The sequence below is a fragment of the Podarcis liolepis genome (assembly GCF_965112155.1).
Source record: "Podarcis liolepis genome assembly, chromosome: 2".
Taxonomy (NCBI): domain Eukaryota; kingdom Metazoa; phylum Chordata; class Lepidosauria; order Squamata; family Lacertidae; genus Podarcis; species Podarcis liolepis.
The window spans coordinates 128,610,524-128,624,912 of record NC_139555.1 but is presented as its reverse complement, the minus strand read 5'-3'; the positions used below and the strand labels follow the sequence as shown (position 1 = coordinate 128,624,912).

Here is a 14,389-nt window from a genome sequence, read left to right as displayed (position 1 = left end):
AGATGCAACAACACATGTCTCTCCCCTATTCAGGCTAAGCAAGTAGGCGAACTAATGTGAAAGCAAATTTCAGGTGTATCCTCAGGAAATACTAAAGCAAGGATAGAAGACTCCTCCCAATATTCTGGGACAAATGAGGAGGGATTATCCGTCAGCGGGTGGCTTGTGCTACTAACAGAGGATGTGGAAAACATTTTTCTGACTGTAATAAAATTCTTATCATCCTGTCAAATCCTTGTAAAACCTTCTGGGGGGAAATCTAACAGAGGGTCTTTAGGTTTTGATAAGCAAGAAATGGAAATTGGTGCAATCTCAAAAGAGGCTAGTTCTATCAAGGTACCCTAAGACTTTGGGAATCTTGTCACAAGCGTAAAGCTCCCCTCTGGAGTTTTTACAGGGTCTACATGCCTGGTGTTCTTAAGAACACAACAGATTTAGGACATGTGCAGGATCTATACTTCCATGCCCTGGTAGGGGCCACATTTTGAGACTGGAGACTTGCAAAGATGGTGTATTAGCACAGGGAATATCGAAGGGGGAGGGCTGCGTTTCAAAAATGTGGCATCGCCAGCTCCTCCTCTGCTTCCACATACAGATTTGGTCCCCATGCAACCCGACAGAGGCAAATATGGCCACAACACCTGCCTGGCTTGCGATGAGGGAGCTCAAAGAGCGTCAGCAGGGCTCTCTATACAAAGCACCTAGCATGGGGGAACCTACAGGTAATGGCTACTCATCTATTTCCTGCCCATGGTCTGGGGTTGCAGTTTTCAGGCTTAGGGACAGGAAGGTGACTGGTTTTGACACCAAGTTGTGTCCATAAGCCCCACTGAGTTCAAGGGGATGTACTCTCAGGTCACTACTATGCAGACCCTGCCAGCCTTACGAAGTGGGGTGAGGAGTAAACAGGTGAAATTGGAACCACTGGAGAAGTTTAGAAATGGGGCTTCTGTTAGGGGCAGGAGAATATCTAGGGCAGGAGTTTCTCTGAGGCTCCCTTTGCTTCTTCCTCTCTCCCAGGACCCTGCAGCTTCTTTTGGCTCCTCGACTCCTCAGGAAGGATGAAAGACACGGATCCTGCAAACCTAGCGAAGATGGAAGGGGGAAGATGGATGGTTGACCTGGTCCAGCTGTCTCCTGCATCCCTCCTCTCAACCTCTGAGCGTTCCCTCCCAGGGACCTCCGAGAGACATGGTAAGTTCCAGGGGAGGGGAGATGGGGACATGGAGGGATGGTGCCGGAGAGGAATTGGGGCTTGTTCAGCTAGGGGGTGGGGGGAGGCAGGCAGGCGGATGGAGATGGAGAAGGGGAGCACCTTTTTGGGCTCCCCCACCTGCCTGCCTGCGCCTTTGTCATCTGCAGGCAATTTGAGCCAGGAATAGGTCACAGCTCCCCGGCCACCGCGATGTATTGGCAGCTCAAAAGGTCTAAAACCAGTTCTGTGATCTGAATGCCCTACCAATGTCTGACAACTCACTGATCCATCGCGCAGCACTGGACTCCTTAAAGGAACCTGATCCTGCTGTGCAGTGTGTTGGGGCCTCCGTGTGTTGCCTTTTCCTCTTCTTTTTGTATAACTTTTATTAGCTTTATAAAACAGGGAACATAGGGATAATAAATGATACAAATATGTAGGCTGAGTCTGTATATCTCAAACCTTCTCATCTGTCTACATCCTCTGTTAACATAGGTGACTTTTCCCTCCCTCTGAAGGGGGTTTATTTTCTTGACTCAAAGCCCCCTCCCCCCAAAAAGGAAGGCAGCATCTGGATCCCAAGGAAGAGCAGAGCTGCAGAGAGGACAAGGGAGGACCCTCTGCTCCCTGACTTGGGGGTCTCCCCCCACCAGGCATGATCTGAACAGGGACCCCCATGCCCCCTCCCTGCACCCCACGTAGTGGCATAACAAGGTCAGGGGGTACCTGGTGTGGAAAAGTTTTTGTCACCTCCCCAATAGTGACTTCTTCTTTTTTGCCTACAAAAATGTTTTGACTTTATTTCATATTTTCTTACAAAGGATTGTGGATTCTGGGCCTCCAATAACAAGTAGGCCACTGTGGACAGTTACTTAAATCTACAGGATGCATTGTGTTTTGGCTTGTGTTATTTTATTTATATTTATTATTTATTTATTTCATAAAATTTATTTTAAACAACCTGCAAAGTTGTTTACCAATACAAAAAACAACAACACCACAGCAGTAAAATCAATAAGAATTAACAACCCTACTTTAAAACACAGAAAAGCTAAAAGATTAAGAGATTAAAATTACTTCAGATTCCTAAGGCTTTTAGCAGGTGCCAGAAAAGTGTCTAGCAAAGGCACGTGGTTTAGTGCAAGAGGCGGGGAGTTCCAAAGGGCAGGTGCTGCCACACTAAACAACGCAGTGCTGGAAAGGGGCTGAAAGGCAAGCGGCCAGCCTGGCAGGGTTGTGGAAGGAGGAGCTCCTGGGAGGAAAGGAGGTGCCGTGGAAATGCCATTCTAGAAGTAAAGCGCCTCCGTCTCTCACGCCTCCTCCAAACCAGAGCCAGGCGTGTGTGTGAGTGTAAACATCTAGAGTGAGGGGAGAAAGTATTTGATCCCCTGCTAAATTTGCTTTTTTGCCCTCTGACGAAGAAATGCTTAGTCCACAATATTAATGGTAGGTTTATTGTAGCTGTGAGAGACAGAATAACAACTGAGAAACCCAGAAGACAAAAGTCAAAGATTTTCCAAAATGTCTATTATATTCCTAACATTGTCTGAGAGGTGTCTCTTTGGGAGAAAGCCTGCTTGGTTTCTGTGAATCTTCTCCATCAATACTCTTTTAAATCTTTTTGCTAAAATGTCTGCAAAAATTTTGTAATCCACATTGAGTAACGAAATTGGGCGGTAGTTCTTCAGTTGAGTCTTTTCAGTCTCTGTCTTTGGTATGAGTGAAATATATGCTTCTTTCCACGATTCGGGTGCCTTCTTTCCCTCTAAGATCTCATTACAGACGTCCTTTAACGGTTGTATCAACCATTCCTTTAAAGACTTATAATATCTGGAGGTCAGTCCGTCTGGTCCTGGAGATTTGCCCAGTTGCATGTCCTGAATGGCACCCTCTATCTCTTGTTCTGTTACTCTCTGGTTTAGATCCACCCTGCTTTGCTGAGAGATTTTTTGTAATCCAAATTTATTAAGGAATTTATCTATATCCTCTTCATTTTGTAATCCTTGGGAATAAAGTTTTTTGAAATAGCTCACAAAACAATTTCTTATCTCATTGGATTTAGATATAATCTTTCCATCCACTTCTAGACTTGTAACTGTATTTAATTTCTGTCTTTTCTTAAGTTGCCATGCCAAAAGTTTACCACACTTATCTGCCGATTCAAATGTCTTTTGTTTCATTTGCTTTATTTTCCATTCTATCTCTTGGTTCATCAATTCCATATATTGTGTTTGATAAAGCTTAATCTCCCTCAAAATCTCCTGGGATTTTGGTTTTGATCTTAATTTTTTCTCTCCTTCTTTTATCTTTTCCAAAATTTTTCCCTTTTTCTCATTCTGCTTTCTCTTCTTTATTGAATTTTGTTGAATCAAAAACCCTCGCATCACAGCTTTACTTGCATCCCAGATCACTCTTTTTTCCACATCGCCCTTTAGGTTGATTTCAAAATAGTCCTTTAAAGTTTTTTGGGCCTTCAGGTGGAACTCTCTATCTCGAAACAGGGTGTCATTCATTCTCCATCTAAACTGACCAGTTGTTGTAACTTTCATTTCCATCTTCACGGCGTTATGGTCGGAACAGGTTTTCGGGCAGATTTCTACCTTCTTGATCTTCGGAGCCATTCCACTAGTCACCCATATTTGGTCAATTCTGGTCCAGGTCATCTTTGCTTGGGAGAAAAAGGTTCCCTCTCTTTCAAGAGGGTTCCTTGTTCTCCAAATGTCTATTAAGTCCATATTTTCAGTCATTTCGAAGAAAGTCTTCGGGAGTCTCCCTTCTTTAGTAAGTGTCAGTCTTTGTGTCTTGTCCATGTTTGTGGAGACCACGCCATTCATATCTCCCATGATTATCATATTATATTCCATGTAGTCCATCAGAGTTTCATGAAGTTTTTTGAAGAATTCTGCTTTACCCTCATTTGGTGCGTAGATCCCTATTATCAAGAATTTTTCTCCTTGTACCTGTATCTCCACCGCTAAATATCTTCCTTGTTCATCTTTAAACATCATTTTTGGAGCCCATTTCTCTTTTGCATAAATCACAACTCCTCTTTTTTTTACTTTGTCCGACGAAATAAATTCTTGTCCCAATTTTTTGTTCATAAGCAATCTCCTATGGGCTCTAGTTATATGAGTTTCCTGTAAACAAATCAAGTCCAGTTTTTCTCTGTACAAAATATGGAATACTTGTCGTCTCTTCAAAGGCATATTCATCCCATTACAATTCCAGCTAAGGAATTGCAGGGCCATCTTGTTATTTTTCTGGTATTCCTCCAACAGCTCCCAATTGTTGTTCCTCCTCTGTTGGTGGTGGAAGGTTCTGTCCAAACGAGAGGTTCAAGATGTCTATTACACTCTTTTGCTCAGCAATTGGGTCTACAGTTCCTTTCTGCAAATCTTCTTGATTTCTTTGCAGGAACCTGTCTTTGTCCTGTATCGTCTTTATTTTCACCTTCTTGCCCCTGTAGTCGAAAGACAGTCCCTGTGGAAATTCCCACCTGAAGAGGATGGTATTCTTCCTCAACAGGTAGACCAAATCCTTATAAGAAGCTCTCAAGTCCAGGATGTGTTTAGGAATATCTTTAAAGATCTGTATCGGTGAGTTCCCAATTTGTAGGGCCTTTTCAAAATGTAGTCTTAGAATTTTGTCTCTTTCCTCCTTCGATCTCAGGGTAATCAAGCAGTCTCTTGGTGCCTTTCTATTCTGTCTTCTGCCCAGTCTAAATGCTGTTATGATTTTAAATTCGTCTTCCTCTAGATCTTCCCAGGCATCAGCAAACTCTTTCGTTAAAAAGTCCGTAAGATTGTCTCCTTCGTCCTCTGGAATTGATCGTAATTTCAAATTCCTTTCTTTCCTTTGTAGTTCCCACAATGCCAGAGTTGCGTCGTGGTCATGGACCTTCCTGGCAATCGGTTCTAATTTCTCCTGGGTTTCTCCAGACATTTTGGAAAAGTTAGAGGTGAATATAAATACCAAAGCAGTTCTAATATTTGTGGACGCGGAGAAAGCCTTTGACAATATTTCGTGGAGTTTTATGAAAAAGAATCTTCATGGGATGGGGGTAGGACAAGGATTTGAGAATGGTGTGGGTGCAATATATTCTGAACAAAAAGCCAAGTTGATTGTAAATAATGTAATAACTGAGGAGCTTAAGATAGAAAAAGGAACACGACAGGGGTGCCCAATTTCCCCATTGCTTTTTATTTCGGTCCTGGAGGTGCTGCTGAACATGATTAGAGAGGACCAGCAAATCAAAGGTGTAGAGGTCGGAACTAAACATTATAAATTAAGAGCGTTCGCAGATGACCTTGTATTGACTTTGCAAGAGCCAAACACTAGTACAAAAAGAGTGTTGGAAATAATCCAACAATTTGGACAGGTAGCTGGATTTAAATTGAATAAACAAAAAACTAAAGTCTTAGGGAAAAACTTAACAGATATGGAGAAGAATAAGTTTCAAGAAGAGACAGGTCTGATGGTGGTTAAGAAGGTGAAATATCTAGGGGTTAACTTAACATCTAAAAATCTGAATTTGTATAAGGATAATTATGAAAAATGCTGGTCAGAAATCAAAAAAGATCTAGAAATATGGTCAAATTTGAGATTGTCAATGTTAGGCCGAATTGCAGTGATTAAGATGAATGTACTGCCTAGAATGTTATTTTTATTTCAAACTTTACAGATTATTGACAAGATGGACTGTTTCAAGAGGTGGCAGAAAGATATTGCGAAATTTGTCTGGCAGGGTAAAAAGCCCAGAATAAAATATAAAATATTAACAGATGCAAAAGAAAGAGGGGGATTTGCCCTGCCGGACTTAAAATTGTACTATGAAGCAGCAGCATTCTGCTGGCTGAAAGAGTGGATGCTCCTCGAGAATACAGATATCTTGGATTTAGAAGGTTTTAATAATGCATTTGGTTGGCATGCATATCTATGGTATGACAAAATTAAAGTGCATAGTGCCTTTAAAAATCACATTGTAAGGAAAGCGCTGTTTAACGTTTGGATGAGATATAAAGATCTGCTGGAAAACAAAACCCCTAGATGGTTATCACCCTTAGAGGCCAAGGCCCACAAGAAACTCAATATGGAGGTCGGATGGCCAAAGTATTGTGAGATTTTAGAACAAGATGGAGAGAAATTGAAATTGAGGAGCCATGAAAAACTAAAACCCAAAGTACAAGACTGGCTCCACTATTATCAAATAATGGAGGTTTTTAAACAAGACAGGAAAATTGGCTTCCAGGTGGAAAAATCAAAACTTGAGACAGAATTGTTAGAACCCAATATTAAGAATCTGTCAAGAATGTATAACTTGCTGCTGAAATGGAATACACAAGACGAAATAGTTAAATCAACCATGATTAAGTGGGCGCAGGACATTGGTCATAATATTATGTCTGCTGACTGGGAAAGGTTGTGGAATACCGGTATTAAATTTACGGCATGTAGTGCTCTAAAGGAAAATCTGATGAAAATGGTCTATAGGTGGTACATGACCCCAGTTAAGCTAGCAAAAATTTACCATTTGCCTGATAACAAATGTTGGAAATGTAAGGAAACTGAAGGTACCTTTTATCATCTTTGGTGGACATGCCCGAAGATTAAGGCTTTCTGGGAGATGATATATAATGAAATGAAAAAGGTATTTAAATATACCTTCTTAAAGAAACCAGAGGCCTTCCTCTTGGGCATCGTCGGCCAATTGGTGCCAAAAAAGGATAGAACTTTTTTCATGTATGCAATAACAGCAGCAAGAATATTGATCGCAAAGTATTGGAAGACACAAGATCTACCCACCTTGGAAGAATGGCAGATGAAAGTGATTGACTACATGACATTGGCGGAAATGACGAGCAGAATTCGTGACCAGGGAAAGGAGACTGCGGAAGAAGACTGGAAGAAATTTAAGACTTATCTTAAGGACTATTATAAACTTGATGAAGCTTAGAATGTCGAGATCTTATGGAGAGAAAGGGTTGCAGTAATACAAGATTAGATTATGAAATGACTATGATGAATTAGGACAGGAAAAAACATTTATAAGTTGCTATAAGATTTGGACATGAGGATGCAGAAAGGGGAGGTATGGGGGAGTCTGAGGAAAAGAAGTTTATGAAAGAACATTAAGAAATTATATTTGTTTGTTTGTCTGTTTTGTGTATGTTTGTTTGTTTGTTATAAAAACTTATGTAAAACCAATAAAAATCTTATAAAAAAAAAAGACAAAAGTCAAAGATTGATGAGGTTTTTTTTGTTTGTTTGTTCTTGTTCCTACTTTTCTCTCTTTTATTTATTCCCAATATCATCCCGATCTTAATCCTTTATCTTATCTTGACAGCCACTGGTATGCAACTTTCATCATATTTAACAGATCTACATGTAAATTAACATGCAAGATGAAAATTTTGTTCTCTTCTTGTTGTCCCTCAATTGTTTTCGGTGCAGTCCCTCCTCAGAAGGCCCTATTTCATTCCACCGTCTTACCTTCCAGGACTCTGGGCTGTCTTCCAGCTTTCCTTTGTTTAGTTAAAATTAAGACACATGTATCCCTCCGAAACCTCTCTCTCTCGATCGGTGTTAAATTAAATACCTAGGGGTTAATGTGACTGCTAAGAATTTAAATTTATTTAAAGATAACTATGAAAAATGTTGGTCAGAAGTGAAAAAGGACTTAGAGATGTGGTCAAATTTGAAGCTTTCCTTGTTAGGTCGAATTGCTGTTATAAAGATGAATGTATTGCCAAGAATGTTGTTTTTGTTTCAATCATTGCAGATTTTGGACAAAATGGACTGTTTCGGGAAGTGGCAGAGAGACATTTCTAGATTTGTCTGGCAGGGCAAGAAGCCCAGAATAAAATTTAAAATATTAACTGATGCAAAGAACAGAGGTGGATTTGCCCTGCCAGACCTTAAACTTTACTATGAATCAGCAGCATTTTGCTGGCTGGGGGAGTGGCTGCTTCTTGAGAACACAGACATTTTGGATTTAGAAGCTTTCAACAATGTTTTTGGGTGGCATGCATATTTGTGTTGTGACGGGGTTAAGGCACACGAAGCATTTGAAAACCATATTGTCAGAAGAGCATTGTTTAATGTTTGGATAAGATATAAAGACTTACTTGAAAATAAAACCCCAAGGTGGCTATCACCAATGGAGACGAAGGCTCAGAAAAAACTTAACATGGAGGTCAAATGGCCAAAATATTGGGAAATTTTGGAACAAGAAGGAGATAAATTGAAATTGCAGAGCTTTGAGAAATTAAAAGATAAAGTGCAAGACTGGCTTCACTATTATCAGATAATGGAGGCATATAACTTGGATAAGAAAATTGGTTTCCAGGTGGAAAAATCAAAATTAGAAACAGAACTGTTAGAACCTAAAACGAAGACTTTGTCAAGGATGTATGGCTTGCTGTTGGGGTGGAATACTCAGGATGGAACGGTCAAATCTGCTATGATTAAATGGGCACAAGATGTTGGACATAACATTATGTTTGCTGACTGGGAACAGTTGTGGACCACAGGTATGAAGTTTACGGCATGTAATGCCCTAAGAGAGAATATTATGAAAATGATATACAGGTGGTACATGACACCAGTCAAGCTTGCAAAAATCTGTCATTTGCCCGATGATAAGTGTTGGAAATGTAAAGAAACGGAAGGTACATTCTTTCACCTTTGGTGGACGTGCCCTAGGATTAAGGCTTTCTGGGAGATGATATATAATGAATTGAAAAAGGTATTTAAATATACCTTCCTGAAGAAACCAGAGGCCTTTCTCCTGGGCATGGTTGGCCAATTGGTGCCAAAGAAGGACAGAACTTTCTTTATGTATGCCACAGCAGCAGCAAGAGTTCTCATCGCGGAGTACTGGAGGACACAAGATCTACCCGCCTTGGAAGAGTGGCAGATGGAGGTGATGGACTATGTGGAACTGGCGGGGATGACTGGCAGAGTCCGAGACCAGGGAGAAGAGTCAGTGGAAGAAGATTGGAAAAAGTTTAAAGACTATTTATGGAAATACTGTAAAATTAATGAATGTTAGAATGATGTTGGATTGATACTGTCAGGGAACTGCCATTGGAAGGACGGGAGGTGGAAGGGCTCACACAGGTTGGGAGAGACTCAGCAGCGGAGGAGGGAACCAGCAGGGGGAGACGAGGTGATCCGAGGGAAAGTGAGCAGGAGGGATGGCTCAGGGAGAGTTCCAGCGAGAACAGTGGGGAGGTTTCAGGACCTCCTGTAGGGACACCCACCCCTCGCCGGAAACTGTCACGCAGAGAGTCCAGAAGACGTGTGTCCGTTAAGGAGCTTTTATGTTGGAAGAGATTTCGAAAGCAACCACTTTCGGAATCTGCCAGCGACTGACGGAGCCATGTTTAAGGGGCTCCGTTACAGATAGAGGTTTGCGGACTTGAGCAAACTCTGAGGGATTTGGATTTTACGCACAAGCAGCTCATCATCCCATCACAGCATTCCGACAGTCTCCGTGAGCAGCTTGTGCAGGAAAAGGCATCATGAGCAACCCAGCCGGAACCGGAGAAGCAGGAGCTGGAGCGGTTCCAAGCCTGGAAGAAAGGTACCGGGTGTTGGAGGTCCAGCTAGCGCTGCAGACGGCGAGGCTCGAGGAGAGGAGGGCTCAAGATGCGGAGAAGGGGAAAACCACCCCGCTTGCCAGAAAGGTGCCCGGATTGGTGCAGAAGTTTGGGGGGGAGCCCAAGGACTATCATGCCTTTAGGACAGAGATGCAATATGCACTTAATCTGCAGTTTGATGACTTTCCCGACGAGGAATCGCGGGTGGCTTTCGTGATTGGGCACCTCGAAAAGGGGGCGAAAGACTGGGTGAGGCCCCTGATGGCAACGAACAATGACATCCTTAAGGACACGATGAAGTTCTTTCGTGCCATGGACATGATGTTTTCCAGCGATATTGAGGAGGGAGTAGTACGCAGACAGTTAATGGCGTGCAAACAGGGGAGCCGATCTGTTCGTGAGTACTGGACTGAGTTTACCATGTTGATCCACAAATTGGGGTGGGACCTATCGGCGGAACCCATTCAAATGCTCTTTGAAGAAGGGCTTTCTTCGGCGGTGAAGGATGAACTTTCCCAGGCGCCCAGGGCGGAGTCGATGGACCAGCTGACCAAAGCAGCACTGACCATAGGAGCGCGCCAAGAGGCGAGAGCCTTGGAGAGGCGGGAAGGGAAGGGGGAACGTTGGAGGGAGGTTTGCATTCCAGAGATTCCAGAGCCACCGTTCCCGCCAGTAGAGCCGATGGAAATTGGAACAGCGCGCGCGCGCGCAGTTTCAAAGCCCAGTGAGGAGCGGAAGAAGGAGGGAAAGGGCGCCAAGAAATGTTATCTCTGCCAACAGCCAGGCCACTTTGCCAGAGTTTGCCCCCAAAGAAAGGAATGGCAAGGAATGGTGGGAGCTGTTGGGGAGGAAGGGGAAAAGGTCCCTGAGCAAGTAAAAGCCAACGCCTGGCTGCCACCGTCGGGGCACAGCAGCCAGGCCAAAGAGCAGTGAAAGTGCCCACGCCTGAACCTCCCAGACCCGCCCTAGTGATAGAGGTGTTGCTAGAGTTGCCAAACGGACACCCACTAAGAATAAAGGCACTATTGGACTCAGGCAGCTCCTGTAATTTCATGAGCAAAGAGTTTGCTGCTGAACACCAGATACAGACTATCCCTTTAAGTAACCCCTTGCAGGTGACGACGATCGATGGAAGGGAGCTGCTGGGGGGAGAAGTCAGCCAGCAGACCGTCCCAATGATAATGAGGGTAGCAAGACACACTGAGCTGATAGCGTTTAATGTGGCTACATTGGGAGGAGCTCCCATTGTTTTGGGGATGAGCTGGCTAGCATTACACGATCCGCTAGTGGGCTGGCATCAGAGAGTGGTCTCCTTTGGGTCGGCACATTGTCTTGAACACTGCAAGGAAGGGGAGGCGCAAAGAGGAGCCAAAGCCACTCTAGCAGGGACGCAAGTAACGGAGAAGGGGAAGGTGCCCCGACAATACGCCGATCTGAGCAACGTCTTCAGCGAAAGGGAAGCAGACAAACTACCCCCGCATAGACCCTTTGACTGTCAACTCAATTTACTCCCTGGGGCGCAGCTCCCTGTAGGCAAGCTGTACGCCATGTCAGACAGAGAGATGCAGGAGTTAAGGGAGTTCATTGACAAGAACCTGAAGAGAGGGTTCATCAGAGAGTCCAGAGCGGTGGGTGGCAGCCCAGTGTTTTTTGTGGACAAAAAACACACGGACAAACCGAGACTGGTCGTAGACTTCGGGGCCTTGAATGCAGTGTCAGAACCAATGACTTTCCCTATGCCCAGAATTGATGACATTCTGACAAGTGTCAGGAAGGGAAAGATTTTCACCAAACTGGACCTGAGGGGAGCGTACAACCTGATACGAATAAGGAAGGGGGATGAATAGAAAACCACCATGTTCACCCCTTTAGGGGCATTTGAATATCTCGTTATGCCCTTCGGTCTACAGTCAGGCTCAGCGTGCTTTCAATCGTTTATGAATCACGTCCTGGGTCCTTTGCTTTACAAGAATTGTGTGGCCTTTTTGGATGACGTGTTAGTATATTCAGAGAATGAGGAGCAGCATGTGAAGGACGTCAGGGAAGTGCTGGGCCGGCTGCAAGCTAATCAGCTGTGGGTGAAGCTAGAGAAGTGTCAGTTTCATACCAAGGAGGTGGAATTTCTGGGGTACCGCTTGTCGGACAAGGGACTGGCTATGGATCCTGGCAAGGTCCAAGCGGTACTGGAATGGAAAACACCGAAAACGAAGAAGGATGTGCAAAGATTTCTAGGATTTGGAAACTTCTATCGGAAGTTCATCAGAAATTTTGCACACTTGACGGCTCCCATTACGGACTGTCTCAGCAGCAAGAAAAAATTCGTTTGGACGGCGGAGGCGGAGCGGGCTTTTGAGGAACTGAAAAAGGCATTCGCCTCAGAAGAACAACTTCTGCATGTGGATTTACAAAAACCGATGCACGTGGAAACTGACGCATCAGACAGGGCGGTAGGGGCGGTGCTTCTGCAGCCGGGGAAGGAGAAGTCGGAATGGAGACCGTGCGCCTTCTTCTCGCGAAAGCTGAACAAATCTGAGAGGAACTACACGGTGTACGACCGAGAACTACTCGCCATTCACGAGGCGTTTAAAAGATGGAGGCACCTATTAATTGGCGCACAATATAAGGTGCAAGTGTGCACTGACCACAAGAACCTAGAGTATTGGAGAACGGCACGAGTGCTCAACCAATGGCAAGTGAGATGGGCCCAGGAGTTCTCCAAATTCCATTTTGAAATTTGTTACGTGCCAGGTCCAGAGAACGTTAGGGCGGACGCTCTCTCACGCAAACCTGAATATTGGGAAGGGGAGGGAGTACCCGAAGAGAGACATGTCATCCCAGAGGACCGCTGGGTGTGTGGGGCGGCGTTGGTGGGGCAAAGAGAACTGGTAGAGGAAACTGAGAATGATGAAAACGCCCAGGATAAGCTCAGAGGTCTTAGGAGGGAGGGAGAGAAACCCGGAGGTTTCGAGGAAAGAAACGGGGCATTGTATTACAAAGGGGCACTGTATATACCCGAAGGAGAATTGAGGGGGAGGGTACTCAAGCAGTTGCACGACATCCCCACAGCGGGGCATTTTGGGCAACACAAGACCATGTGGTTGGTCACCAGGGAATTTTGGTGGCCCAAGGTGAGGGAAGATGTACGGGAATATGTAAGAGGGTGTGACCAATGCAGGCGAGCCAAAGGGGAGAGGCGGGCGCCGGCGGGGTTATTAGAACCGTTACCCACACCAGAACGACCATGGGAGGCAGTGTCGATAGATTTTATGACTGATCTGCCGAAGTCCAAGGGGAAAACAGCCATCATGGTCGTAGTAGATTTATTAAGAAAGATGTGCCACTTTGTAGCCTGCTCGCATGCAGTCACGGCGGAAGAGACAGCGAAATTGTTTGTAGAACACATTTTCAGGTTGCATGACGCCCCCTTGAGGGTGGTCTCAGACAGAGGGAAACAATTTACGTCCAGGTTCTGGAGGAAACTCATGAGCTTGCTGCACGTAGAGGTCAATTTTTCGACTGCCCGGCACCCTGAAACCAATGGGCAGGCGGAAAGAGCAAACGGTATCCTCCAGCAATACCTGAGGTGTTATGTCAATGAGAGAGAGAATGATTGGGTAGAGAAGTTGGCGCTGGCGGAATTTGCCTACAACAATGTGGAGAATGTGTCCACCTGGATGAGCCCCTTTTTGGCTAATTATGGGTGTCATCCCAGGGCGTTTCCCGGGGGCGGAGGGGAGAGATGGAGCGTCCCAGCAGCCGAACAGTTTGTAGAAGAAATGGAAGCGATCCATCGTCAGCTCCAACTCAACTTAGAAAGGGCCAAGGAAGAATATAAGAGGCAGGCAGACAAAAACAGAAGGGAAGGTGAAACCATAAGGGTGGGGAATCAGGTGTGGCTGTCAACCCAAGGGTTGCCGTTCAAAGGAGGTTGTAAGAAATTAAGACCCAGGAGATTGGGTCCCTTTGAGGTCATTCAACAGGTCAACCCAGTGGCTTTCAGACTCCGGTTACCCAACCACATGAAACTGCACCCAGTATTTCACAGGTCGTTACTGTCACCGTATGAGGGGGGAAGAGAAGGGAGGTCCACACGGGGACCGGTCATAGAAGAAAGGGAATGCAGTAGCCATGTGGCCGAAATCCTCGACTCCAGGTGGAAGGGGGATCAGGTGGAGTATTTGGTAGCGTGGGAAGGGGAACCGGAGTCAGAAAACACTTGGGTAATGGCCGAGGATATCAATGACGAAGTCTTGGTAGAAACTTTCCATCAAAGGTTCCCAGGGAAACCTCAGCCAGTGGCTCGGTTCCGGAGGGAATACTTTGGCACCACCGACGAGGAGGAGGAGTTGGAAGGATTTTCGGACTCGGAGGGGGAAGGGGAAATCGACTCGGAGGAGGAGGAGTACTTAGGGACCAGAAACCGCAACAGGTGGAGAGAAATGTTCGAGACGTCGGAAGATGAAGGAAGCTCTTTCCGGGGTTTTGCCTCCTCACCGCCCATAGAGGAGGGGGCGGGAGGGGGTGAAGGGGGCCCTGGAGGGGAGGTGGATGTCAGGGAACTGCCATCGGAAGGACGGGAGGTGGAAGGGCTCAC

General features: G+C 45.1%; 2 protein-coding genes across 3 annotated transcripts in view; both read right to left on the bottom strand.

Moving 5' to 3' along the window:
- Window positions 1–14,389, bottom strand: part of LOC310702297 (uncharacterized protein) — a 636,573-nt gene that overhangs the window by 193,369 nt on the left and 428,815 nt on the right. The gene's annotated exons all lie outside the window — the stretch shown is intronic.
- Window positions 1–14,389, bottom strand: part of LOC310702288 (uncharacterized protein) — a 165,169-nt gene that overhangs the window by 106,102 nt on the left and 44,678 nt on the right. The gene's annotated exons all lie outside the window — the stretch shown is intronic.